Here is a 26,887-nt window from a genome sequence, read left to right as displayed (position 1 = left end):
TTAGCTGCAAATGGCAGCCTTGCCTGTTCTGCCCTCCCCTGCTGCAGGCCCTCGCACCAGGCCGGAATGTCCTCAGGAAACGGGTTACCTCTCTCCTGGGGGTGCTTCTGGATTCCCGTTTGCAGCTCCAGCCAGGATGTTTTGCAATGAGCTTAGAGAAAGCATTCATTCCGGGAAGAATCAGGCAGTGGAATGCTCCCTGCCAGCAGGGGTGTGGGTGAGAGGGCGCAGGGCTCCCTGCTGGGCTGGGCTGGGCTGGGCTGGGGTGGGCAGGGGGCGGTGCTGGCTGCCTGGCTGGCCCATTCCTCAGCCCTCGGGGACTTTGGCCTCTGGGCTGTTTATCTGTCTGTGGACTTGTCCATCTGGCTTAAAGAAGCTGGTTGGCTCAGGCCAGCCCTCCAGATTGTCTGCCTTCTATCAGGCACCTTGAGCTTTGCTGAGCTTTATTTTATTTTTGAATATTTTTGAAGATGACTCAAAAGCGATTACTAAATGAAAAGGTGTACTCACCTCCAGCCCTGATACTTCTGCCCGTGTTCCCTGTTTTTTTGTTTATTCATCCAGTGTTTCTATTTGCAAAAATAAGCAGCTACATAGCTACGTTTGGATCTCCCAAATTTCTTGCCCCAGCAGAAGCATTCTGTGTGCCTTGCTTTGCACTTTTTCTTTTTTTCTCCGTTGTTCCTTTCACACTGGTGAAGTGGAGATCTGCAAAGTCCTCTGCTGGGAGGGGTTGCCCCAAAGTTATTTCAGGTATTTGAGTTTGTAGACCCAGGCATCTACAAATACTTTGCTGATTTCCCAATTGGGCTTTTTATATACTTTTTCAGGACCCCAACCCCAGGTGCCAGAGTCTTCCCTGCCCTGTACAGCCCTGCTCATGCCATGGTCTCCTGTGGACGTTCCCTCCTTCCCACGTTGGCGGTATTGCTGTCCAAGCTTTGCAGGGGAGGAATCTGAGGAATTGAGAAGTCAAGTAACACACCCAATAGGATAACTAGTAAGTGATGAGGTCTGGGATTTGAGTTTGGAGCAGTCTGTCTCTAGAATCCTTCCTCTTTTTTTTCTTCTCTTTGGGGCTGTACCTTCGGCATATGGGGGTTCCAAGACTAGGGGTTGAATCAGAGCTGCAGCTGCTGGCCTACGCCACAGCCACAGCAACACCAGACCCAAGCCGCATCTGCAACCTATGCTGCAGTTTGCAGCAACACTGGATCCTTAACCCACTGAGCGAGGCCAGGGATTGAACTTGCATCCTCATGGATGCTAGTAGGCTTAACCTGCTGAGCCACAATGGAAACTCCTAGAATCCTTCCTTTTCATGATGTCTCACTGCTGGGGAACAGAGAGCGACCTCGTCCCATGTCTTCAGGAATTGGAAGGAGTCCCTTGGCTTCGAGAGGGGTGGGGATTTGCCAAGGTCACACAGCTGCACCAGCAGCTCCAGAGGGGAAGCATCCCTGGGTACCTAATGCTCTCCCATACTGGAGTGGAGGCTCCTCAGGCAGACCTTTTCTTTTTTATTTTTTTGTCTTTTTGCCATTTCTTGGGCCGCTCCCGCGGCATATGGAGGTTCCCAGCCTAGGGGTCTAATGGGAGTTGTAGCTGCCAGCCTACGCCAGAGCCACAGCAACGCTGGATCCGAGCCGCGTCTGCAACCTACACCACAGCTCACGGCAACGCTGGATCGTTAACCCACTGAGCAAGGGCAGGGATCGAACCCGCAACCTCATGGTTCCTAGTCAGATTCGCTAACCACTGCGCCACAATGGGAACTCCAGGCAGACCTTTTCCTCTAAACTCCTTGGCTTCAAGCCCAGGATGGCTCCTATGCCCGTCTGCTGGGCTTAAATTCAGATTCACAGAAGCTCTCTGCTAAATGATTTAATAGATTCATTGCACAGATGGACACACCAAGGCAGGAGGGAGGAGGGGAAAAATCACACAGTTCAACTGCAGCAGAGCTGGCGTGGGTTCCAGGTCCCGTGACTGTAGTCTGGGCATCTATCCAGGCCCCCACCCAGCACCCTTCTTACCTGGCAGTGCGTGTGCCTCCCTTCCCAAACTTCCTTCTGACTTTTTTTTTTAGGGCCACACCATGGCATATGGAAGTTCCTAGGCTAGGGGTCAAATTGTAGCTGCAGCTGCCGACCTACGCCACAGCCACAGCAATGCCGATCCTTAACTCACTGAGCAAGGTCAGGAATCAAACTTGCATCCTCGTGGATACTAGTTGGGTTCATTACTGCTGAGTCACAATGGGAACTCCCTGGCTTCTTTCAAGATAGCAATTTCTCAGCTTCTCTCAGCCTTTGTCCAGGTGTCAGAAGACTCCGTTTCCATTAGCATTCATTGGCTAAGGTGGCCTCCGCCAGAGAAGGGAGTTGGGTGGGTAGTGCACGAAATCCTGGTAAAGTTGGCAGCTGAAATCACATCCTGGTCAGCGAACACAAGGGCTGAGTGTGTATGTGCATGTGTGTGCACATGTATATTGTGTATTTATGTATGTGCACACATGTATTGTGCATGGCTCATGTGTGTACAGACATGTGCATATTGTATATGAGTATATTGTATATGTATAGGTGTATATGTGTATAAATGTGTGTACTGTGTGTCTTGTATGTGTGTGCGCATGTGTATATGCGTGTGTATGTGTGTATAGTGTATATGTGTGCGCATGCATGTGTGTGTGTGTGTATGCGTATGTATGTGTACCTAGTGTATGTATATATGCATGTGTGTGGCAGTCAAGGCTCACAGCCTTCACATCATGATCTCTTGATGTTGGGTCTTTGACGTTCTCCAAAGAGATGCAGTTGGAAAGTCTCATAGGTCCTCGGGAGACTGGGGATTCCTTTGGCACTTGTAGGCAGGGAACAGCCTCAGGTCAGTGGCTGCTTCTGCTTGTGGTCTGAGCGTGGGCTCAGGCCCCAGGGAAACTCAAGATCCACACTAAATTCATATGGGGTCACTACTGGCGAACGTGAGACCTTAGACAAATCATTTCTTCCCTCTGGGCTCAGCTTTCCCTCCCATAAAGTGGAGGTGTAACATCTGTTGTGAAGATGAGGGGAACTGCTTGTTTTGGAAATTGTGCCAAGCTCTTCCCAATTCTGTGATTTCCACGTTTTGCAGGCAAAAGACATCTCACTGTATGTTGTCCTGTATATGCAGCTGTGGACTTGCATGTATACCGAATTTAATTTTGTGTAAGATGTTTGGGAACCAGGGTCAGGTGTGCAGGTGCTTGTATGTATTAATTAGGATTTCATTACAATCACGTGGAATAGAGCAGGGCCTAGTGGGTCAGTTTGAATCCCGCTGCCCCCCTCCCTTAGCCGGCTTGGCTCAAATCAGCCACGTAACCTCAGTGGGCTTCAGTTTCTTCATCTGTGAAATGGGGCTGATGAGAGTGGCCACTTCCATGGTCTCATGGAGATTTGATGGACTCAGCACAGAAAGCTTTCAACACAATGGGAGGCTCACAGCTCACAAAATAAGTTCTTAACTCAGCAAGAACTTGAAAAGAAATAGCATGAGTGCTGTCACTTCTAAGGCGAATTATTGTAAGAAAGAGGAGCAAACCTCCCTTCCCATCCTCTGATCCTTTGATTTGTCCAAAGGCCTGGATTTGATGGTCTTAAGTACTTGATTCTTGGAGCGGGGTGTGGGGGGAGGTGTTCTTTTCCTTTTTTTTTTTTGGCGTCACCTGAGGCATGTGGAAGTTCCTGAGGCAGGGATGGACCCCTAGCCACAGCCATAACAAGAGCCACAGCAGTGACAACACCAGATCCTTAACCCACTGAAATGGTAGGGAACTCCTGGAGTCATTTTTTATGCTTGAGGGTGACAGCACTGGAGGAAGTTGATGGGAGAGGGAAGATTTTTTTAATGTGATTTTAATTTTTTTCCATTACAGCTGGTTTACAGTGTTCTGTCAATTTTCTACTGTACAGCAACGTGACCCAGTCACACATACATATATATATTCTTTTTTCTCACATCATTATGCTCCATCATAAGTGACTAGATATAGTTTCCAGTGCTATACGAAGATTTTGGATAGACCCATGGAGCTCCTTGCTTTCCTTTCCTGGAAGTACCTCTGTTGTAGCGAAGCCCCATGGCTGGGATCAGATCACCACCCATGTCTTACAGAAGGTCCCACTGGCCCTGGTAGCTCTTGGGAACCGTGATGTGATGCTCCTCACTCCCAACGAGGGGTTCTGGCTTCGAGTAAGTTTGGGAAACACCACGAACAGACTTCCTTATGGATGTCAGAATGCTCACCTTACTATAAAGACACTGGAAAATATGCAGTAAACAAACAATTTTAACTTGGTTCAACCCAGCATTTCCCCAACGTACTTTTCTTTTTGCATAATCCCTGCCATAAATCTCTGCGGAATGCACTCTGACAAGAACAGACCCACAGAATCAATAGTATGGAAATCAACAAAGCCACGTGTTTCCAAGTCACCCTCCCCGTCAGGCAAATGATATGTCCTAAAGCTGTGCTTTTTCTTTCCTTTTTTTTTTTTTGATTTTATATTTTATTTTATTTTATTTTTTAATAGTTATTTCCCCAATACATTTTTTTCTGCTGTACAGCATGGTGACCCAGTTACACATATATGTACACATTCTATTTTCGCACATGATCATGCTCCATCATAAGTGACCAGACATATTTCCCAGTGCTACACAGCAGGATCTCATGGCTAATCCATTTCAAAGGCAATAGTTTGTATCTATTAACCCCAAGCTCCCCAAGGACCCCACTCCCTCCCCCTCCCCCTTGGCAACCACAGGTTTATTCTCCATGTCCCTGATTTCCTTTTCTGTGGAAAGGTTCATTTGTGCCTTCTATTAGCTTCCAGATATAAGTGATATCATATGGTATTTGTCAAATGTCAGGGCACACACATGTCACTCGGGAGCTTGTGAAAAGGCAGATTCCAAGCTGCCGGTCTGGGTGGGACCCAAAGTTCTGCATTTGTACCAAGCTCCCAGGTGATAACAGTGCTGCTGGGTTCTATGACCACACTTTGGTAAGATTATAAAGAAGCCTCTGCTGCAATGAGATTTCACCTGTGTCTGTCCTTTCAGTGGTATTGGAGCCTGATGGTCACCAAAGCAATTCCTGAATCTGGCCATTAGACCCATCACCAGGGAGGTGACTTTTCTCTCTGTACTGAACAAACAGTCCTGTTAGGGGCAGCCCAGGCTGGGTTAATGGCTGAAGGGAATGCCAGGACTGAGGTTTGGGGATCGCAGTGTCCTTGGGAGCTATGAAATCTTGGCTGAGTCTGCCTGAAAAGATGACAACCCGGTTACACTCCTGCCATCTCTCCGGTCTGGGCAAATAAGGTTGGGATTGTTAGTATTTTAATTTATTTATTTATTAATTTTTAAAGAGACATTTCCCCTTTCTTTTCTCGGGTCTGGAGTCATTAAACAGGGATTAGCTGGATAAATAGAGGAAGTGATTTTTAAACTGTTTGCAAACTTAATGTGAAGAGCCCAGCCTTGCAAATTATCACGTCTAATCAGAGGCCCTCGCTTCACTGCTCCAGTAATTGTACTGGTATTAGTCAAATTCTTGTTGTCTCCTCATTAGCCGTGAAAAGGAGACTCAAGATGTACTTCATTAGAGTGTCCTGGAAATATATTGCTAATGTGGAGATGGAGGCGGAGGGAGGGAGGGAGGAGGGGGCGGGGGCGGGGAGGGGGCAGAGCCTGCAGGCCCACACCTGACATGGGGACTCCTGACCTCTCTCAACTCCATCTCTCCTGGGCTCTGGGTTCGGTTCCTCTCTGTGCAGCAAGGAGGGTGGGCCAGCTGAGATCGGGGCCCCCTTCTGTCTGACACTCTTGAGTCTTCGGGTCTACGTTTTGAGGCTTTAGCGGGCCATCAGAACTTGAGGTTCTTTCCGACCCCTGAACTTATGCTCTTCCAAGAGCTGTGCTTACCCAGGGTGAAGAAAGCTTTGAGCTCGGCTGGCCTGTGTTTCTCAGTCACTCCAAGGCAAAGCGGCAAAGTGCTCAAATGGCAACTAGACACCAATGCAGCTTTGCTTGATAATGTCTGATAGGAGTCACAATCCACATTTTCTCTTCCCCTTCTTCCTCCCTCCCTTCCTCCCTTTCTTCCTCCCATTCTTCCTCCTCCCTCCTTCCCTTCCTTCCCTCCTTCCTGCCTGCCCTCCCTTTTCTTGTTCTGAATGCATTTTTTTTATTCATCCTCATTGTCTTCTTCTCTTTTTTTCTCCTCCTTTTTCTCTTGCTTATCCCCCCTCTTTTCTACCCAGCATATACGTATGGAGTGTCTATTCCTGGAGATATTTAAATTTACATTAGTTGAAATAAAGTAAAATGAAAAAGTCAGCTCCTTGTTTGTACCAGCTACATTCCAAATGCCCACCAGTCTCACATGGCTCGTGGCTGTCACATGGGATGGTGCAGAAAGTTCTCCTGGGCAGCTGTGGTCTAGTTTTTGTTACATCCTGTGCTCATCAGCCCGGGGATGAGGAGGATGCCGGGCGGAGGAAGAGAGAATCCTCCTGCCTCCCCCATGATGCTCACAGGTAGGTGGGAGGGTCATTCACACCCTGTTATATTTGGTTGAAGAGGGGCCCAATGACTAGACTGCAAGGATGTACCTGGAGCTCCCTGGACTGTGGTAGTCAGCCTGGTGAGCTAGAGAGTCAGCGAGCCTTCCCAGAGAGCCGGGAATTTTCAGCTAGAGGTCTGTCTGTATTTGTGCTGTTTTGAGGATGAGACTGGCCCATCAGTGCCCCTGAGCTTAGGGTAACCTGTGGGTTAGCAGTGAGCACTAACAGACATGCAGCATGTCTGTCCTCCACCCCTAGCAGCCACAGAGGCCAGTGTGCTGTTGTTTATGTTCTTCTGCAGGGACCATGTGCTCCTGGGCTCAAGGCCTGATGAGCCTTAGTGGGTATGTGGGAGTCCCTATCCAGGGCCGCTCACCAGAGACCCCTCTCTTACCTCTCTTTATAGGGCCTTCTTGGCAGCCAACCTCGAAGCACCACATCGGGCTTTGAAATGTGCGGGGCCTTTGAGATTCAGCGCATCTGAATCTGAATTTATGCCGTCTCACTTGCTGGAATCTACTGATCTGTGTAAGTCACTCCACAGTCTGTGCCTCAGTGATGACATCTGTAAAATGGGGGTAATAATATCTACGTTGAAAGCTTGCTGTTGTTGGAATTGATGACATGGGCTGCACAGTGCCTGCCATGCTGCTGTGGGCAAAAAATCAATTTTTCCTCCTCTCTGTTCCCTTCCCACCTTTCTCCCTCTGTCCCTCCCTCCTTCTCCTCTGTCCCACATTTGCTCTAGTGGGGAACTTGGGGCCAATGTCCTCTTTGGCAGAAGCCCTTTGTTTCTACAGCCTTCTGGATGCCGACTTGCCATCCTCTGTGGCTTGGAATCCAATTTCTCTACCTCTGAGAGGATAAAGGCTGAGTCAGCTCTCCAGAGATTCACTCTCGAGGTTCCAGGGAGTCTAGGGGCCTTAGTGCCAGCACTTGGGCTGCTAATGGACTCAGAATGGATTCAGGACTGATGACACAGCTCTGAAATGTGGAGTGCACTGAAGGAGCCATGGTGGCTTTTTTTTTTTTTTTTTTTAAATAATTTCCACACAATAGGTTTCCTTTTAATCAGGAACTGGTTGTCTGCATTTCTGGCTTCTGGTAACTTCCTCCCTGGCCCTACAAAGGCCGCAGGAGGATCAATTAGATGCCCCTGGGGCTGAGGGATGGAAAGAGGCCAAAGTAGCAGCCCTGGCCTTCCTCTCCGCTGTCCTGGGTGCTGTGGAAGGCATGAAGCCTTGAGGAAAGCTCACTTCACCTGGTTCTCAGACACTCCCGGAGCTATGGACGCAGTCCAGCAGGTGCATGGAAGTCGGAGGTGGGAAGAGGGTGAGAGTTTTGGGCAAGATGACCTGGGAGGCCCAGAGAGGTTAATTGGCTTGCCAAGGGTCACAGAGCTGGTCAGGTGACCTGGGCTAGACTTTTCTTCCCAGGGTCCTTCCCACACTTGACTCTTAATTAATCTACCCTTATTGCTCCCCGCCCCCCTTAGGAGATACTGTGGGGCTCATGGAGTGTGTATTTCACTGTTGCAGCCACTGTTCCTGGAAGAAATACTTTGTTTTCATGTGCCAGTTGCCTTTCCAGCCTGACTGTCAGCCCAAGGTCGCAGGAGAAGATCTGATTGCATGTCCTTGATTTTGCTGCTCCCATTCCGAGAACCAGCTTCCTCCTCTGGAAGGTAAGGTTATGGTAATGGCATCATCTTTGGATCCTTGCAGAAAGGAAGTGCCATGTCAGTGTTCTCCAAACTCCTGACTCAAAATAATCCTCTTTTAAGGAACAAGTTCCTAATTACAGGAAATTCTATAGGACTGATGGACTGATGGCACCTAAGTTTTTCGAAATATGGTCCCTGCACCAGCAGCAACGGCATCATCTGGGAATTTGATAAAATGCACATTCTCAAGTTCCCATCAGAAACTCTGAGAGTGGGGCCCAACAATCTGTACTTTAACAATCCCTGGAGGGAGTTCCCATCGTGGCTCAGTGGAAACGAGTCTGACTAGCGTCCATGAGGATTCAGGTTTGATCCCTGCCCTTGTCAGTGGGTTAAGAATTTGGCATTGCCATGAGCTGTAGGACATGGTGTGGATCCTCCATTGTGGCTGTGGTGTAGGCGGGCAGCTACAGCTCCGATTGGACCCCTAGCCTGGGAATCTCCACACTCCGCAGGTGCAGCCCTAAAAAGACAAATAAAACAAAACAAAACAACAACCCCCCCCAAAAAAAATAGGCTCTCTAGGCAATTCTCATGCCCCCTAAGTTTGAGACTCTCTGAGCTAGGCTTTTCCTTTCCCTGGGCTGAGATGTGGGGATGATCATCATGAATGGGGATGTGTGCTCAAGGACCACCTCCAGGGAAGGCATTAGAAATGGACGTTGGAGGGCAACTAGCTTCTGGGTATTGGGGGAGGGGGGGAGGCATTCAGATGCCAGGACAGTGCTCAGGAGTAGGGATGCTGAAGGCAGATCTGCCAAAGTCTGACCTGTTCCCAGCAGGGCCACAGACTGGAAGAGTGACCCCTGAGAGCACAGTCTAGATTCAGATTTGACCTTGACTGAAGTATCACAAATGTTTATCTGTGTTGGGTAAGAGAAATCAGGATGCCCATCCATTCATTTATCCATCCATCCATCCACACCCATCCATCCATCATCCACCCTTTCTTTCAACTAAAATGTATTTGAATTAAAGTCAAATTATTTGAACTTTATTCTGTGCCAAGCATTCGTCTATGCCCTTGGCTCACAGGAATGAGGCAACCAGAGATACCAACTTGTATTCTTTGATTAATTAAAAAAGTTAAGAGGTTGAAAATATACTTTAATGAAAACACAGTCCCTCTGAGTGTCACTATCTGAAATACTGAATTAAATATTTCTGTGTGGCATAGCACAGGAGCAATATTTACTCTTAAGGTCTATTCCCATCTTTGAGGCGCTCAGAACACTGGGTGTAGGAATTAGACATGTGGTGGGTAGAAGGTCATCCGGGGAAAGTCACCAATAACCTCACTAAATTGTTTAACTCTCAGAGTTTCCCACCTCTTCTTATTCATTTTCTGATTTAATCCTGAAAACAATACTGTGAAGTCTGAGGAAATTCAGACTCAGAATTTAAATGACTTGCCCCAAGTTACAAAGGAAATGAGCCACAGAACCATGACGAAATTGGAATCTTCAGATTCTACCAAACCCTGAGCCCACCACGCTGACTGCTATTCAGAACAGTGGACAGTCAGGTGCTGGGTAACCCAGGTCCTGTTTTGGGCAAGGGGAGATCTTTTTAGGATATCTAGGCTGCCCACCCCACCCGAGTGTAGGGGCAAGCGTGGAGCCATGTCTACCACCTAACCCAGAAAGCTGCTTAGGAAACCCACGATCCACTTCCAAAGACCATCCATTTTCAAACACGTGCCACTCCTCAGAAACACTGGTGTCACCACCAGGCATGGCTACTCTCAGATCAGAATAAGAAACCCTCAGCCTCCTAACACTGGTGATTCCCAAGAATTTAACACCTCACCGGTGCTGACAGGTTATTGAGAAAAAAACAAACAAACAAAAAAACCAACAAAAAACCCCCCAAAAAAACCAACCAAACAAAAAAACACACCAAAACACACAGTGGTAGTAAAATTGTGGCTCTTTGAACAATATTAAAACACTTCCGCTACCTTTCATATAGAATTAATTAACATAAAACCCAGCATCCTCATTGCTGCAGAGCCCTAAAGTGGTTGCCAGAATTTAATTAGACTTAACCTTTTTTCCTACCCCAGTACCACTTTATAATAACTGCAAATCATTATTAATTCCTTTGGTGTTCACTGTAATAACATTAATCATGATGAACTTCTTTCTGTAGTAATGTGTATGTAATATGTAATTCCATAGCAATTTAGTATTAGTTAAGGCTAAATTGAAATTAATTTCACCAAAAGATACTATTTGTTATTGGATACTGTATATTCATAAAATAATATTTTAAAGCAATTTATATGGAGGTAGCCAGATGAAGAGGCATTTGGCAAACCTGCTGAAAGTTCAGAGACAGAACTATTTGCTGCTGATTACTGGAGCATGCCTGATGGCTGGCGTCACATATCCCAAGGTACTTGAAATAGCAAATCAGAAAATGGGTAAGCTATGATGGGATGGTCCTTTGAGATACAGTACCTTATCAATCTGAAGGCATAGCATTGGACAAGAATACATTTTGGAGTCATTTCCAGAACCATGCCTATGATTTATTTTCCCAGATCTCAAGATTCAAGTCATGTTTTTAGCCTCTCCCAGGGTCAGTGTTGTCTTCTGTAAAACGGTTACATTATCCCCTCGTGGTGGTTGCTCTTCCGGGCTTCCCAGGATATGATCAATTTGAGTGATTTGGAAAATCACAGTAACTGAGAATGTATGCAATGTTAGAAAGAGAAGCAATGGTCTATGTGTGTTTTATCTTGTTTAATTTCGTTACTTTGTGACGGGATGTTTGAAAGTGCAGATGCTGAGAAGTTTCGGAAAGGAAGGTCTTTTTTAGATAACAGCTGTCCTCATCACTAATTTCTAGGCGTCCCCTTGTCTCAACCTTTGCCCTCTGCTGGCCTCTCTAGATACTCTTATGTTGACAGACCTCTGGGGACTTTCCTCGGTTCGTTTGTCCATTCATCTCACCAGACACAAAAGTGAGTAAGACTTAACTCTGCCTTTGGGAAGCTGGTGGTCTTGGGGCTGTGACCATAAAAGGATATTTAAAGTAAATTCTGATAAGGGCAGTAGACATATGCTGAGGTCAGGGGTGATATTAAAAATAAGTAATAGCGCATAAGCACAGAAGGCCTAAGCTCTGACCAATCAGCATGGTGGCTGGCAGGTGGATGGACACTGGCTGGGCTCAGGGCATGATGGGACCCCACAAGAGAGTTCTCTAGGTTGATGGGCTGGAAGGTGGGAATCAGGGAAACCTCCCTAGAAAAAGAAAGAGTCGTGGATGAAACTGGGCTTTGGCCAAGAACAGGGAACAGCAGAGGAGCAGCTCAGAGACAGGAGGCCCCTTGCTGTGTATGAGACAGCAACTAGGAGCAATTTGTGCTTATGGGGGACACAGTCTCCTGAGAAGGAGGGTACGGCCCCGCTGGACCAGTGCACGGGACTCTCACAGAGGGCTTTGTAAGATGTCCTGGGGGAGCTTGGCTTTCAAAGGCTGAGGGCAGGGGTTGGAGGTGATGCAATGGGCAGAAGCCTTGCTTCTGCATTTATTTTGAGCACTAAAAAAAAAAAAAAAAAAAAAAAAAAATTATCACCTCGCTGTTATGGCAAAGGTGATCTATGCCACATAAAAATTGAGCATATATGTCTGGAAATAGATCCCATAAACAAAATCAAAAGATATATGATACACGTTGGAAGAAAAAATTTATAGGATGAATTAAGAAAAATTGATAGCCTTTATCTAAAAGGAGCTTTTTACAAGTGGATAAGAAAAAGACAAATAACCTGATAAATGAACAGGAAAAAGCCACAAGTAACCAATAACAGAAAAAAAAAGGCTTACCCTAACAAAGAATCAAGGAAATGAAAATTAAAACAGCAATGAAAGACTAGAGGTTTTTTAAAAGTATTTTTTAATGATTTTTATTTTTTTTCCATTATAGCTGGTTTACAGTGTTCCATCAATTTTCTTCTGTACAGCAAGGTGACCCAGTCACACACACACATATACATTCTTTTTCTCACCTTATCATGCTCCATCATAAGTGACTAGACATAGTTCCCAGTGCTCTACAGTAGGATCTCATTGGAAAGACTAGTTTTTAAACCAAATTGACACAATTTGAGTGTTGGTAGTATCCACTACTGGACAGGGAAAATGGGCACTCTTATAATTGGTGGGAGCGTCATTAGGGCACAATCTCTTTACTATTAAGGTTTAAAATGTGCATATTATTATGATCAGAGCCCCCAGTTTTGGAAAGTGAGGCTGCAGAAAAATTATTGTCTAAGAAGGTGAAGTGAGATGTGTAAAAAATCCCGAATGTTTGTCTATAAAGAAATGTTTGTATAAATTAATATACCTCCTGCTATAGACTATTAATTGGTGACTTGGAGGGATACCCTTGGTAATTATTAGGTGAATACAGCAGAAAGTACACTATCAATTCATTGATGTTTAAAAAATGTAATACATGCTCATTATAAAGAATTCAAGAAATTAAGAAAACAACTGAGGAAAAGATAAATAATTGCCCAAAATATACCCCCAAGAAATCAATAGATACCTTGATAAAAGCCTACACAGACAGGAATATAAAGGTAGGATCACACTGCACAAGCTACTTTTTAATAAAAAGAAGTATTAAATTTAATTTTATTTTAGTTTAAAAGAAGAAAAAGAATCTAAAGTGAAATGGAAGGAATTGCTCCATTTAGACAAATATTTCTTCAACACAAGCGATATTATTTTCTAACAGATTCCCTCTAAGGGATTATAGAAAGCATTAGGAGGTGGGAGTCGTTTTAAAACGACATCTTTTAAATTTACACAGTATTGATTGACTTCCTGCTGAGAGAGATGAGGGGATGAGCTCTCTTACCCTTCCCCTACCTCCCTCCTCTCACTGCCTGATATTGTTAGTTCTATTACTTTTTAAAAAAAATATTTTAAACTTTACAACATTTCTGTTCCATTCTATAGGCATAATTACATCAGTTTTTAAGTCCTTAGAAAAGAATTGAATTAGCTCTGTGTATAAAACCATAGCTTCTCCATACCCAAGTTCTTTACATAGATATATCTATTAGTTGACTGGTATATATGAGTCACGATTTGGTTCCACTGCATATAACAACAACAAAACGACAAATAATGGTGGTTTAAGCAAAATGGGTTTACTTCTTTTTCATATAATTAAACCTGAAGCAGCAGTCCAAAGAAGGTTTGGCAGATTCACAAATTTATTAGGAAGTCAAGCTCCTTCTGACTGATTTCTCTATCATCATTAGGTTTACCTTTGTCCTCATGGTTTAAAATGGCTGCCAGGACTCCACCCATCACCCCTACCTTTAGGCAGCAGGGTGGATGAAGGCTGATGATGGATGTCCTCCTTCCCTTTAATTACACTTCCTGAAATTTTCATTCACTGCCTCTGATAATACACCATTGGCTAAAACTTCATGACAACCATAACTAGCTACAAAAGCGACTAGGTAGTGTCATCTTATAGGTGGATGACAATGTCCCCAGGAAAATATCAGGATTCTTATGACCAAAGAAGGAGGAAAATTGGGAGGTAATAATAAGTCTCCACCACTGGGTTTCTACCACTACTAGCTAGATTTCAGAGTCAAATAGCTTTTTAACAAAGAATTAAATGTGCTATAATCCTTTTCTTTCCTAGTTGGAAGTATCTCTCTGTGGCCTTTATTCTTGAATAACATCTTGGCTGGATATAATAATCTTAGTTTACATTTTCTTTCTGTCAGAATTTTGAATATATTCTTCCATTGTCTCCTGAAATTATATATTGTTGCCAGAGTATGAGGTCAATCGGTCTCATTACTGCTTATTGATGTCTTATTTTCTACCTAGACTCATGAAGTATTCTTTGTTCTTAGAGGTCAACAAATTGTCAGGTTATATCTGAATGTTGATCCTTCAGTATCATCTTCCTACCTCCCACCAAAGACCCTTGGAAACTGTGCTTTTTAATCAGTAAATCCCATTATTTCTCTTTGTAGGGATTTAAAATTTTTTATTTTTACAATTCTATTTCATTTATTATGCTTTCTGTTATGGAAACATCGGTTATTCTAACATAAAGTCAAATTTGTCCTTCTTTTTTTTTTTTTTTTTTTTTTTTGCCTTTTTGCCTTTTTGTCTTTTTAGGGCTGCACTGGCAGCATAGGGAGGTTCCCAGGCCAGGGGTCCAATCAGAGCTGTAGCTGCCAGTCTATGCCGGAGCCACAGCAATGCGGGATCTGAGCCGCATCTGCCAACTACACCACAGCTCACAGCAACACCAGATCCTTAACCCACTGAGTGAGCCCAGGGATTGAAACTGCATCCTCATGGATGCTAGTTGGGTTCGTTAACCACTGAGGCACAATGGGAACTCCCATCATCCTACTATATCTTTGATTTTGTGTTTTTCCTCTGCATTTGCTGTGATCATCTCAAGCAGAGGGGTGGCATAGGGCTATGGACTTAAGGGCTCCAGGGAGCCCAATTCACATCATAGACTAAGATCTGCAAAATCCCTGGAGTTATATGACTTGAGACCTCATTCACAATTCTTTACTTGATACTAGGGTTTGATTTCTCCTTTGCATTTATTCTAGACTTCATTTTTTAATGATTTATTAGTTCTATAATGGTATTATGATGGTTCTCCTTTTGTTCCATTTGCTCTGCAACTCCCTTTTCATATTGTTCTAGAGCTTTTTAAAATAGCTTCACAGAGATATAATTGACATACAACAAGCTGTATATATTTAAATTGACAGTCTGGTGAGTTTTGACGTATGAATACATCATGAATGCAGTAACACAAATCAGCATAACAGACACATACACCACCCTGACATTTTCTTTCACCCCTTGGTAATCTTTTAATCTCCTCGTTGTCTTATTAACTATACCTCCTTATTTAAGTGTTTTGTTATTTTAGTCTTGCTTTTAGCATATGTGGTATACATCTTCAATTTAACCAGAATGGATCTTTATTTGATATTTTATCACTTCATATATGGATAAGAATCTTACAGCCATATACTTCCTTTCTCTTCTCCAGGCCTTCAAGCTATTGTTGTTATACATTTTAATTCTGTATGTGTTATAAGCCCTTTGCTGTATTGTGATTAATCTCATTTTAAAGGTTCAATCTTTTAAAAAGATTAAATAATAATAAGAAAATACCTTTTATGTTTACTCACACAGTGATCATTTCTAGCACTCTTTATTTCTTTGTGTAGATCTCAATTTCTCTGGTATCCTTTCCTTTCTGCTTGAATGCTTTTCTTTCCCAAATCTTATATGATAAGTTTAGTTATGATGAGTTCTTTCAGCTCTTGCTTGTCTGAAAAAGTCTTCCCCTTGCCTTCCTCTTGGAAGACTAGTTTTGCTGGGTATAGAAATACAGGTTGCTAAGTCTTTTCTTTCAGTATTTTAGAGATGTTGCTTCACATCTTTTGGCTCCCATTGGTTCTGACAACAAATCTGTTGTTATCTTTCTATACATGATGCATCTTTGTTCTACATCTGGCTGCTTTTAGAATTTCTCTTTATCACCAATTTAAAGCAATTCATACTATCGTTGGCTTGGTATACTCTTCATCATGTTTTTTTACTTGGGCTTTCTTGAACTTCTTGGATCTTTGTGTTTACAGCTTTCATCATATTTAAAAAAGTTTCAGACACTATTCTTTCAAATATCCTGCTATTTCATTATGAATCCAATTGCACATCTTTTAGGTTACTTGAGTTTGTCCCACACTTAGGCTTTTTTCATTTATTTAATTTTTTTTCTCATGTTTAATTTTAGATAGTTTCTACTGCTGTACTCAAAGCTTAGAATCTTTTTTTCTGTAATGATTTATTTGCTATTAACCTCATCTACTTTTCTTTTCATCTTAGACATTATAGTTTTCATCTTTAGGATTCTGATTTTTTTTTTTTGGTCTTTTTGTCTTTTTAGAGCTTCACCCATGGCATAGGGACGTTCCCATGCTAGGGGTTGAATCACAGCTGCAGCTGCTGGCCTTTACCACAGCCACAGCAATCCTAGATCTAAGGCATATCTTCAACCTACACTGCAGCTTGTGGCAACACTGGATAATTAACCCACCGACTGGGGCCAGGGACTGAACCTGCATTCTCATGGATGCCAGTTGGGTTTGTTACTGCTAAGCCACAATAGGAACATCCTGATTTTGGTCTTTATATCATCAATCTCCATAGCTCTTTCTGTTTGTTTCTTGAACATATGGAATGCAATAATAACCACTGTTTTAATGTCTTTGTGTACTAGTTATATTATCTCTGTCATTTCTAGGTCAGTTTTGATTGATCATATTTTCTTATTATTATAAATTATCTTTTCCTGCTGCTCTGATAATTTGTTACTGGGTGTCAGAAATGTTGAATTTTAGAGTTCCCATTGTGGATCAGTGGGTTAAGAACCTGACTAGTATCCATGAGGATGTAAGTTCAATCTCTGGCCTCACTCCATGGATTAAGGATCTGGCATTGCCATGAGCTGTGGTGTAGTTGGCAGATGCAGCTCAGATCCAGCATTGCTGTGGCTGTGGTGCAGGCTGGCAGTTGTAGCTTTGATTTGACTCCTAGCCTGGGAACTTCCATATGCCATGTGTGTGGCCCTAAAAAGCAAAAAAAGGGAAATGAAATGTTGAATTTTGTCTTATTGGGTGCCAGATAGTTTATATTCATATATATCTATATATGTCTGACCAGAGCATAATCTTGGGCCATTTCACTCAACTTCCTGAAGAAAAGCCTGTAAGTAGTCTGTTTAACGCCTGTGGATTCTGCCTGGTGGGGATAGGAACTCTTCCCTCCCTGCATGAGCACGCATGTGTTGATGCCTGGAGGCTCCAGCAATCTGCTGGGACAACTGTAAGGCTCATCTTTTTTTCCCCCATCTTTAAGGGACCATCATTCTTTGTTGCCTCTCCTGTGTCTTGAAAACTGTTGTTTCATGTGTTTTGTCCATTTTCCTGCTTCTTTCAGGTGACAGGTACCTGTCTCTTCATTTTGGCAGTAAGTGAAGGTTATTCTATTTTTTTTTTTAATCATCTGTTCTTTACCTTCTTGTGTTGATGCATTTATTTGCTTATTTAAGCTTTATTATAATGGGGAAATGTTCTTCTGTTATTTGGAATTTTTCTTCTAGACTGGGTTCTTTATCTGCTTTTTGTTTTTCCTTTTCTTTCTTTCTTTTTTTTTTTCCCTGACCAACGTTTGCCTGGTTGCAATGCTAATTATTTTAATCTTGTTTATATCTAACATAAAGACTGCTGTTCAGTTCTTGACTATGAAATTGTGAGTGGGCTTGCTTAACAATGTCCCCACTTCAACTGAAACATATTTCTGTTTTCCTCTGAACCACATTTTAAGGCTTCAGTGTTTTTATTATATCACCATTTTGTAGTTGGGACTGCAAGAGGAAGAGAACAAACTTAAGGAAGGAAAAAACTTTAAATTTTACCCACCCACAGGTCATCTGATTTGTAGAAAACATTCAGGGAACTAGGTTATAAATGCCATGAAGGCTGGGATTTTTTTCTTTTTTCTTGGCAGGGGGGATCAGTTTTGTTCATCATTGCATCCCTAGCCCCTAAAACAGTGCCTGGTAATAGTAGAGTCTCAACAACTAAGATCTGAAGGAGACAGTGATTCCAATTTTTTTCCCCTTCCTTTTATGGCCACACCTACAGCATATGGAAGTTCCCAGGCGGGGGGTTGCATTGGAACTGCAGCTGCCAGCCTATGCCACAGCCACAGCAATGCTAAATCCAAGCCACATCTGTAACCTATGCCGCAGCTTGCAGCAACACCAGATCCTTAACCCCCTGAGTGAGGCCAGGGTTCAAACGCTCATCTTCATGGACAGTATGTCGTGTTCTTAACCTGCTGAGCCACAACAGAAAATCTGATTCCATTTATTAACTCCCTGTTTTATTCCCTCCAGGAGGGTCCAACTCTCTTGGGCAACAAGGTAGGTAGTGTATCTAAGCATCAAACTGATACAAGTGCTCTTCAACCAAGACAACTGACAGTGTCCCTTGGACCAAAGTTCTTTCAGGCAGCAGTGCCCATCAGTGGAATGGATAGTACCATGTGGGCACGTGGTCACATGACATAATTTAGGCTGATTTCACTCTAAGTGGAGAAACCACTGAAGAAACCATGGCCTCTTAAGAGCAAAGATCCCATTTAATCTGATATAACTCTCAAACGCCCACTTTGTCCCTAGCACAGACCTTTCTGAAGCCTGTAAGGCAGAACTAATTGGACCATGTGCTGGTCCATGTCCACGTTCCAATAACTGCACTTAACTCATTGCTTTTCTCTGTCTGTCACTCTCTTCTAAGACAGGGAGGGGCTCAGGAACAGACCAGCCTGTGTTGGAGTCCCTGCTTCATTGGGTCAAACTCTAGAGGGTTCTCAGTTCACCTCACTCTCGAGATGGCAAGGATGTACACAGTCTGCGGCAACCCCACGCCTTGCTTTGTCTGTACTGCCTCAAAGTCCTAGTGACCTGTATGTTTTCCATCGAGTTCACTGACTTCAGACCGTCTGTGTTTATTAACCACTGTGATAAATGACCCCTTCAGTAGAATTCATTGCCTTTTGATCACTATTGCCCACTCATCAATATTTCCATGCACGCTAAATATCACAGAGCCTCTTGACAGCAGTGCCGTGTTTGTTCCAATGTGTTAGGTCCCCTTCACCTCTTTCTGGGATGAGGGGCTCAGGATGGTCATCGGCATCATTGTCCAGTCTCAGCCATGGTTTCCAGGACTCCTGGAGATGTGATGCCTCATGGGAACGAGGAAGAAGGAAGGACAGGAGTGCTGAGGTCCTGGGAGACTCCCAGTTGAACAGTAGAGATTTGACCCTCACTGCTTTTTGGGGGATGTCTGCCAAAAGTCATGATGGGGTCCAGATAATTGGTCGGGGAAGCCTCTCAGTGCAAAGGCAGGCGGCCATCTGCAGATCGCTAACGAGACACATCCGGGAAGAGGGCTGTGAGTTCCAGGTTTCCAGAATGACAGGATGTTCACAGAAGCGCAATAAAAATGATGGAGCCTCCGGAGAGTCTGATTTATGGCAAAGGCTCTAGGAGCTGCGTACCTTTCACTGTGGCCCAGCAGAGCAAGTGAGGGAAGGGGATGGGGATGGGATTCTTTGCCAGACCAAGCATGGAAGGTGGTAGGAATGGATGGGCATTAAAGGGAGGGAAAGTTACTGAGAAGTGAGGATAAGGAATCTGGAGAAAGGGAGGAAAAAATGCACAGAAGGAAAGGAAGAATTTGGGGGGAAGCTACAAGGACTCCTGTGTAGCTACAAGAGCCCTAGGAATACAGGGGCAGCTGAGTCAGGCCTAGGTTGCTGGGGTCAGTGGCATCATTCAAACACACATTGCATCTCTGTCAAGGTCAGAGCTAGGGCTCTTCCCAAAGCACCTCCCCAATCCCCTGTCCTGGGGATCTCCATGTCTTCCCTCACTGCCTGGAAACACAGAGGGGTACATTGCCTCCGCCAGACTGTGGGCCTCCTGGGACTCCAGCCTCCAGCCCAGGGCTTGGCATAGAGCTAGGTGTGCTAGGAAGACTGTGAAATCAAATCTCCAACTTTGGGCTAGAAAGGGCTGTTCTGATGCAGGGTAGTTTAGAGACGATTAAATGTGCCTCAGTGCCTCCCTTTATTCCCATCCATGGAGGCCTCTGGCTGCGGAAATCTCTTTATGTTGCATTTAATAGAAGCAATAGGCTGGTGGGAAATGATGCTCTGAGACCCAGGACTGAGACTTAGAGGAGAAGTATGAGGTTGAACTGTTAGAGAGGTGTCTCCTATTCCACTTCCAAAATTACAGTGTAAAGCTCTTCAAAGAAGAGATGAAATAAGGATAATCATAATAGTCATGGTGAGGTCCTACATTTCTGTACCACTTACAGGTCACAGAAAGCTTTCACATCCATTAACCATTTGCCCTCGTAACATCCTCGCCTATCTCAGTGGGTTGTCAGGAAAATCAAAGGTTTCCCCCAGGAACTGAGATTACAGGCATGCCCCACTTTAAGCAAATCCCACTGTGAGCATTTAGGTGAAGAAAGCCTGCTTCGTGGAGGAATTTAACTGCATTATTTTAAATGGGGGGTTCCCCAGCATGTGAAGAAATAAGAGGCAATTTATTAGAATGTGTGATTGATTGACACCTATCTTGTTCCGAATGAGTTGCATGCCTTTAGCATCTAATATGTGCTGAGTGTGACCATTTGTGTTGGGAGGTGTGAGAATGAATCTGATGTGTTCAGTCCCAAGAGAGGAGAAATCTCTACATCTTGGGGTTCGTTTTCCAACTCCTCCTCTGTACACACAGTGATCTAGGATCTGTTTTACCTCCTGGATATGGCCAGGATTCCATTAAAAAGGCATCACCTCCTCAAATGGACCAGAACCCTTCTCAGACACCTTTGGTTTAGATCTGGCAGAGAAAGATAGTTCTCTCACAGTGTGGAGAGATGTCAGACGTAGTGCCTGGGAGCTGTTGGTGGCCATGCTTGCTGCCCTGTAAAGAGAGGCAGCAAGACCCAGACACGGGAAAGGATGAACAAGGGAGGTGGAGAGAGACCAGGTGCCAGCTGGTGCTGACTGTCCTGACCCCACTGTTCCTGCAGTTTGGTTCTTCGGTTCTGCCACCCATGGTCCAATCACTTCCACTTTTCGTTTAAGCTGGTTCATGTTAGGTTTCTTTCACTTATAAGCAAAAGAATAACTAGTAGAATCCTTTGCTGAAAGGGACAGGATATACACGCACAGTGCCTTTGGTATTTGCAAAGGCAAAAAAATGTGGTGGTTGAGAGTTGGGGCTCAAACATCTGAAATAGCAAAGATTGAAGATACCCAAATGCCCACCAAAAGGGATCAGTTAAATACATATTCTGATATAGAAAAAGCTCCAAGTTCTTCTAAGTTAAAAAAGTAAGATGTACTATGAGGTACCACCACATAACTATTAGGATGGCTAACATTAAAAACACTGACAGGAGTTCCCATCACGGCTCAGCGGAAATGAATCTAATACCCATGAGGACGCAGGTACGATCCTGGCCCTGCTCGGTGGGTTAAGGATCCGCTGTTGCTGTGAGCTGTGGTGTAGGTCACAGACCCGGCTTGGATCTGGCATTGCTGTGGCTGTGGTGTAGGCTGGTGGCAGTAGCTCTGATTCAACCCCTAGGTTGGGAACCTCTGTGTGCTGCAGGTGCGGACCTAAAAGACAAGAAAATTTTAAAAAATGAAAAAATTAAAAATACTGACAATATTAAGTGCTGGTGAGGATGCAGAGCAACTGTCATGGAGGAAGGCAAAATGGAGCAGCCAATCTGGAACAGAGTTTGGCAATTTCTTACAAAGTTAAACATGTACAAACTCTATGACCCAGTCTTTTTTTACCTGAATATTTACCCAAGAAAAATGAAAATTTATGCTCATATGAAAACCTATACACAAATGTGCAAACAACTTCAACTGTAATGGTTGCAAACAGAAACTACCCAAAGGTCTTCCAACAGGTGAATGGATAACCTGAGCTGCACTCACCCAATGTAATACTACTCAACAAAGAAAAAGAGCAAATATTGACACATGAAACATGTCAAATGCATTTCAAGGGATTTATACCGAGTTCAAAATGCCAAACCCAAGGTTACAGACTGTGGATTCCATTTCCCATTTACTATTCTTTAAACACATTTTTTATTGAGGCACAGTTGATTTACAGAGCAAGCTTGAGGAGTACAACATTGTGATTTGCAATTTTTAAAGGTTATGCTCCATTTATAGTTATTATAACATGTTGGCTATAATCCCTGTGTATTATTTATTATTATTGAAGTGACAAACCATGGTGATGGAGAACAGCTCAGTGGTTGCCAGCCGTTAGGGTTGGGAGAAGTGTGTAACTACAAAGTGGCATTTATGGAAGTTGTTTGGTAATGAAACAGATCTGAACCCTGATTGAGGTGATGGTCCCACAAATCTACATTTGTGATAAAACTTCATAGAGCTCTTTACCACAACCTAAAAAAATGATGGCATCTAAACCTGGTAAAATCCAAATACGTTTAATCATGCTGTACCACTGCCAATTTCCTGACTTGATAGTTGTACCAAGGATATTTAAAATATTGTCATTGGGGGAAGCTGTGTGAAGGATACATGGGAATCCTCTAGATATTTTGGAACATCTGAGTCTAAAATTATTTAAAAATAAGAAGAGCAAAGTGCAGGACAACATGTGAAAGGGGCGGGGTAAAATTTGTGGTTGTATTTGCTTTCATATGTTGAACGAAGCCCTGGACATTAAAGCAAGAGATGTGGAATAGTTTCAGAGAGGAGGGTGGTTGAAGATTCAGGATAATGATGCAAAGGAGGCATTGCTCTGTTTATCTTTGATGCTTATCTGGGTTTTGAATCATGTTTATGTTTCCTTAAGTTCCTTCAGTTAAGGAAAAGTGACCATGGGCTTTTAAGTTATATGTAGCTACGTTTGAATCACAGTTCCAGCATTTACTGGCTGTGCCACTTTGTACAACCCAGTTTGCCTCTCTGTGACCCAGTTGCCATATCTGTAAAATGGAGACGGTTGTCATAGAGCATTGTCTATTATTATACAGATCTCACAGGGTTGTTATGAGGGCTAAGTGATCTATAGTGTGTAAGATCTTTCCACCTGGAAATATAGTGGTTTATATTCTTTTCACAGGTCCCCATTTTGTAGAGAAGGAGGCCAAGGCAGAGAGAGATAAAAGGGCTGGTGCAAGGTCACACTTTAGTAAACGCTGGAGCTTGAACTGTCTTGCTCCAAAGCCCACGTTCTTGACCTTTGCCTGCTTCCATTTCCCACTGGGTTTCTTGCAGGGAAAAGGCGGGAGGAAGGGAAGCCAGTCAGCCCCCAGCACAAATGTGCTGTTCCTTTGACTCTCTTGTGTCCCGGTAACAGCCCGCATGTCACCATCTCAGCAAGCAGCTGCCCTGGGATGGGGTGGGTCACAGCCCTGGCCTTAGCCAGGCACTGGCTATGAGGGTCAGTGTCCCCTACACATGGCCCAGCAGCAGAGATAGGGAAGCCGTGGGACCTGGCTCCAAAAACACATTTTAATAAAAAAACCTCCATTTCACATCCTAAATAGTAATTTCTGTTTTCTGTACCATGAATGGCTTTCAGGGTACATCTCGAGCCAAGTGCATGCTGGGGTGATGATGGCTCTCAGGATTTCTGCTGGGGAAGGGGAATTTGGGGAACTTGTGTGCTTCAGCCCTGTCCCCAGGATGGGGGCAGGAGGGAAGGTTGGTCCCCAGAGCATGAGCAGTGCTCTGAAAGATGGAGAGAGGGGGAAAGAGGGAGGGATGGAGGGCTCAGGAAGAAAATATTGGGGACATCCTGATCACACCGCCCCACTCCAGATTTGAGATTCAGCTCAGATCACGGTTTGGACCTAAGAAAATCCTTTCTTCTTGCCAGATGTTAGTTCCTGCGTCTGAACCATAGTTGCCATGGACTCTGTGTCCTTTCTCCTTCAAATCCTCCTTGATGCTGATCTCAGTTTTGGAACCCGTACCCGTGCTGAAGGGAATGGAGTAGATGTGGGTGTCAGGTTTCGAATGGACTGTTGAGGTGGAAGCAAGAGACCTGGCAAAAGCAGAGAGGTTCAAAAATGCGTGACGTTCATTCATTCATTCAACAAACATGGTTCGAGCCCCTACTGTGTGGGGCCTCTTCTTAGTTGCTCTGGATAATGGGGTGCAGAATCCATAACCTGTCAAGGGGCTCAAAGTTTAATAGGGAGACAGATCAGAAGATATGGACGAATGGATAAGCAATGGGATCCTGCCGTATAGCACAGGGAACTATGTCTGGTCATTTGCGATGGAGCATGATAAAGTGAGGAAAAGGAATGCAAACATGGATGTGTGACTGGGACACCTTGCTGTGCAGTAAAAAATCGACAGAACACTGTAAATCGGCTATAATGGAAAAAATAAAAATCATCATAAAAATAAAATAAAAAGGAAGATAAGGAAACAATAAAAATCATTCTAAAAAATAAAAAAAGAAGGGAAACCTGGTCTGTGACAAGGGTTGCAGCAAGAAAGGCAGCGGGAGGGAAGGCAGCAGGAGGCAGAAGGGCAAGGAAACTCCCCTCTTCCCAGGAAGAGCGAGGTCCAAACCTGCCTGTCCCTGGAGGGGAGAGTCTGGTTGCTGATGTAGAAGTGGTAGGATGGTGGCCTATAGATCACATTCCAGCATGGATATATTTTATTTGGCTCCACAAAGTATGTTAAATGATAATAAGCTTCCAGCTATAAAAATAGAGAGGTTTTTATATAGAAACCTGGAATCCTGCTCTGGAAGACCCAGCAGCACGGTCTGCTTTCCCACGTAACGGTGGTCGGCTGGAGCAGAGCCAAGGTTGCCCTTGAGAGAACGAGCTCCCCGGCTCCCCCACTGTCCACCTTTTCCTGCTGTGGCCCTGCCTGCAAGCCCCTCTTGTTTATTTTACCTTCCTGACTCAGCTGCCATCTGAGTTGTGTCTGCAGGTCACGGGAGTCCTGGAAAAGGCGGAGCGGCCTGGGGGCTGGGTCCGTTCTGAGCCGGGTGGACGGAGACCTCCCCTAGGGCCCCCTGCCCCCCCCCCCGGGGGGGGCACTCTGTGCCTCTGATCATCATGAACACAAGCTGAGTCCAGCTTGGAAAGCTGGAAAGCATCCTTCCAGGCCCAGAGAGTCCCCCCGCCCTTGGCAGGTGCAGAAGCCAATTCAAATTGTTTTCTTTTTTTATTTGCTCATCCGAAAAGTCCTCCCAGATCCTCCTGGTTATTAACAACCTGCACATCATGCTGTGCTTAAAGTTCAGAGCGCCATAGGATACGGAGTCGTAATTAATCTCAGTCCCTGAGTTCTAGAACACTTAGAGCAATTATAATTTACTGTCGGAAAACCAATTTGGAGAAGCGGTGGTGTTCTCACCCCTGATCAGGGCTCTACCAAATGCCACTTCCTGTCCACGTGCTGCCTGCCTGGAGAGCAAGGCCTTTAGTCCCCGTACCTCCGGGAGGTGACAAGGAGTGGAGAAGGCAGGGGAGAGAAGAGGGAGCGGGGCGAGCCACCCGCACAGGCAGGGCCTTGCAGGACCACAGCCAGCACTGCCTCTAAGCTGGTTTGGTCTCCCCGCAGCAGGCACCCCTTGTTTTCCAACTTACTCCAATTTCACAACCAATATCCATGTCCCTTTCATGTCCCACGTGCTATTTGGTTGGGGCAGATGCCACAGCCCTTTTCTTCCCTTTCCACCCCCTTTCTCAGCTTCTGTCCCTGCTTCCCCAGGCTGCACGTGGTCTTTAGGCTCCTCAGACAGAAGATCCTTTTTTTCTTCTCATTTCTTTTTTGCTCAAGGCCAAATTGTTGTATCATCAAAATCATTCGCAGATGCCTGGGTCCCACAGCACGTTTCCAATGATCATTTGGGGGATGCAGGTGAAACGGTACAGCTCAGGTGGAGACGCACGCCCACAAAGGTCATGGGCACCCCTGGCTGGATACAGCCTGTGATTACAAGCCTGTATGCCCTGCCATTTACAGCCAGGAGCCACTTCTCATTTGTCCACTGGCCCCAGGACCCAGGGAGGGGCCCCACACAGAGTGGGCAGGTCGTCAGGGTCCACAGGGATGGTTAGCTTACCAGCAACAGGCATGCATGCTAGTGCGTGTGCAAATAAAAAGAGCCACAGGGGAACAGACTGATAATGGCCTTCATTCCTTCATTCCCTCAGTCATTCAACCAATCCTGACAAGCACCAGCACCTGTGCTCAGTCTCAGGGCTATTGAACTGAATGTATCTTTGTTTCTGATTCCAGCTTAAAAGTATCCATAATACAATGTGTGATAAGAACCCTACAAGAAATTCATTTAGGGTGTTATGGGGGCACACAGGGGGGGCCCCTGCCTGTCTGATGTTAGGAAAGCATCGTGGAGGAGATGACATTTGAGCAAAGCCTGGATCATACGGTGCTAAGCTCTGGCACTGCACTTATAAGTTGTTCGAAGTTGATCCATTTGTATGTCTATGTCCCCAGGGAGCCTGGGGTCCCCTCTAGAGAAAGAACCTTGTCTTAGGTGCCCTTGAATGTTGACCACTGGGACAGTGCCTGTCCATGGGACAACGTGTTTGGTATATGTTCATTGGATGAATGAGTGAATGAGCATTTTCCAGGTAAGGAAGGTGGGAGGAGCATGGATCTGTACAAGGATGGGGCTGGGAGGATAGGGTTGGTATGAGAGTCTGGGGAACAGGGTTGGAAAGAGGTGTAAAGAGTGCCAGGGCAGTAAAGGGGCAGAGGTACAAAGAGCAGCTTCCAGCCATCACACTTGGGTTGGAATTCTCATATCTAAGCCCCACTCACAAGCAGACACAAAGGCTCCAGCCCTACCGGATCTGGACGCAGGGCCTTTCCCCATATG

The 26,887-nt window shown here is 44.7% G+C and overlaps 1 protein-coding gene across 7 annotated transcripts in view; it reads left to right on the top strand.

Annotated features, from left to right (window-relative positions):
• LOC106506054 (uncharacterized) overlaps positions 1–26,887 on the top strand; it is a 303,642-nt gene that overhangs the window by 167,543 nt on the left and 109,212 nt on the right. For 5 of the 7 annotated variants that reach the window (XM_084997449.1, XM_084997453.1, XM_084997454.1 and 2 more), the window contains 2 exons: positions 7,024–7,145; positions 8,156–8,301. The gene's annotated coding sequence lies outside the window, so the exon portion shown is untranslated. Of the gene's footprint in view, positions 1–830; positions 1,001–7,023; positions 7,146–8,155; positions 8,302–26,887 lie in introns of all 7 variants that reach the window. The other 2 variants (XM_084997451.1, XM_084997452.1) reach the window with 1 other exon arrangement.

This window comes from Sus scrofa, chromosome 14 (genome assembly GCF_054392235.1).
Source record: "Sus scrofa isolate SSC_HxYL_T2T_F1_AM1 chromosome 14, Sscrofa_HxYL_maternal_Yorkshire_Landrace_v2.0, whole genome shotgun sequence".
NCBI lineage: Eukaryota > Metazoa > Chordata > Mammalia > Artiodactyla > Suidae > Sus > Sus scrofa.
Note: the sequence above shows the minus strand (reverse complement) of the source record. Positions and strands in the feature narration are given on the sequence as shown.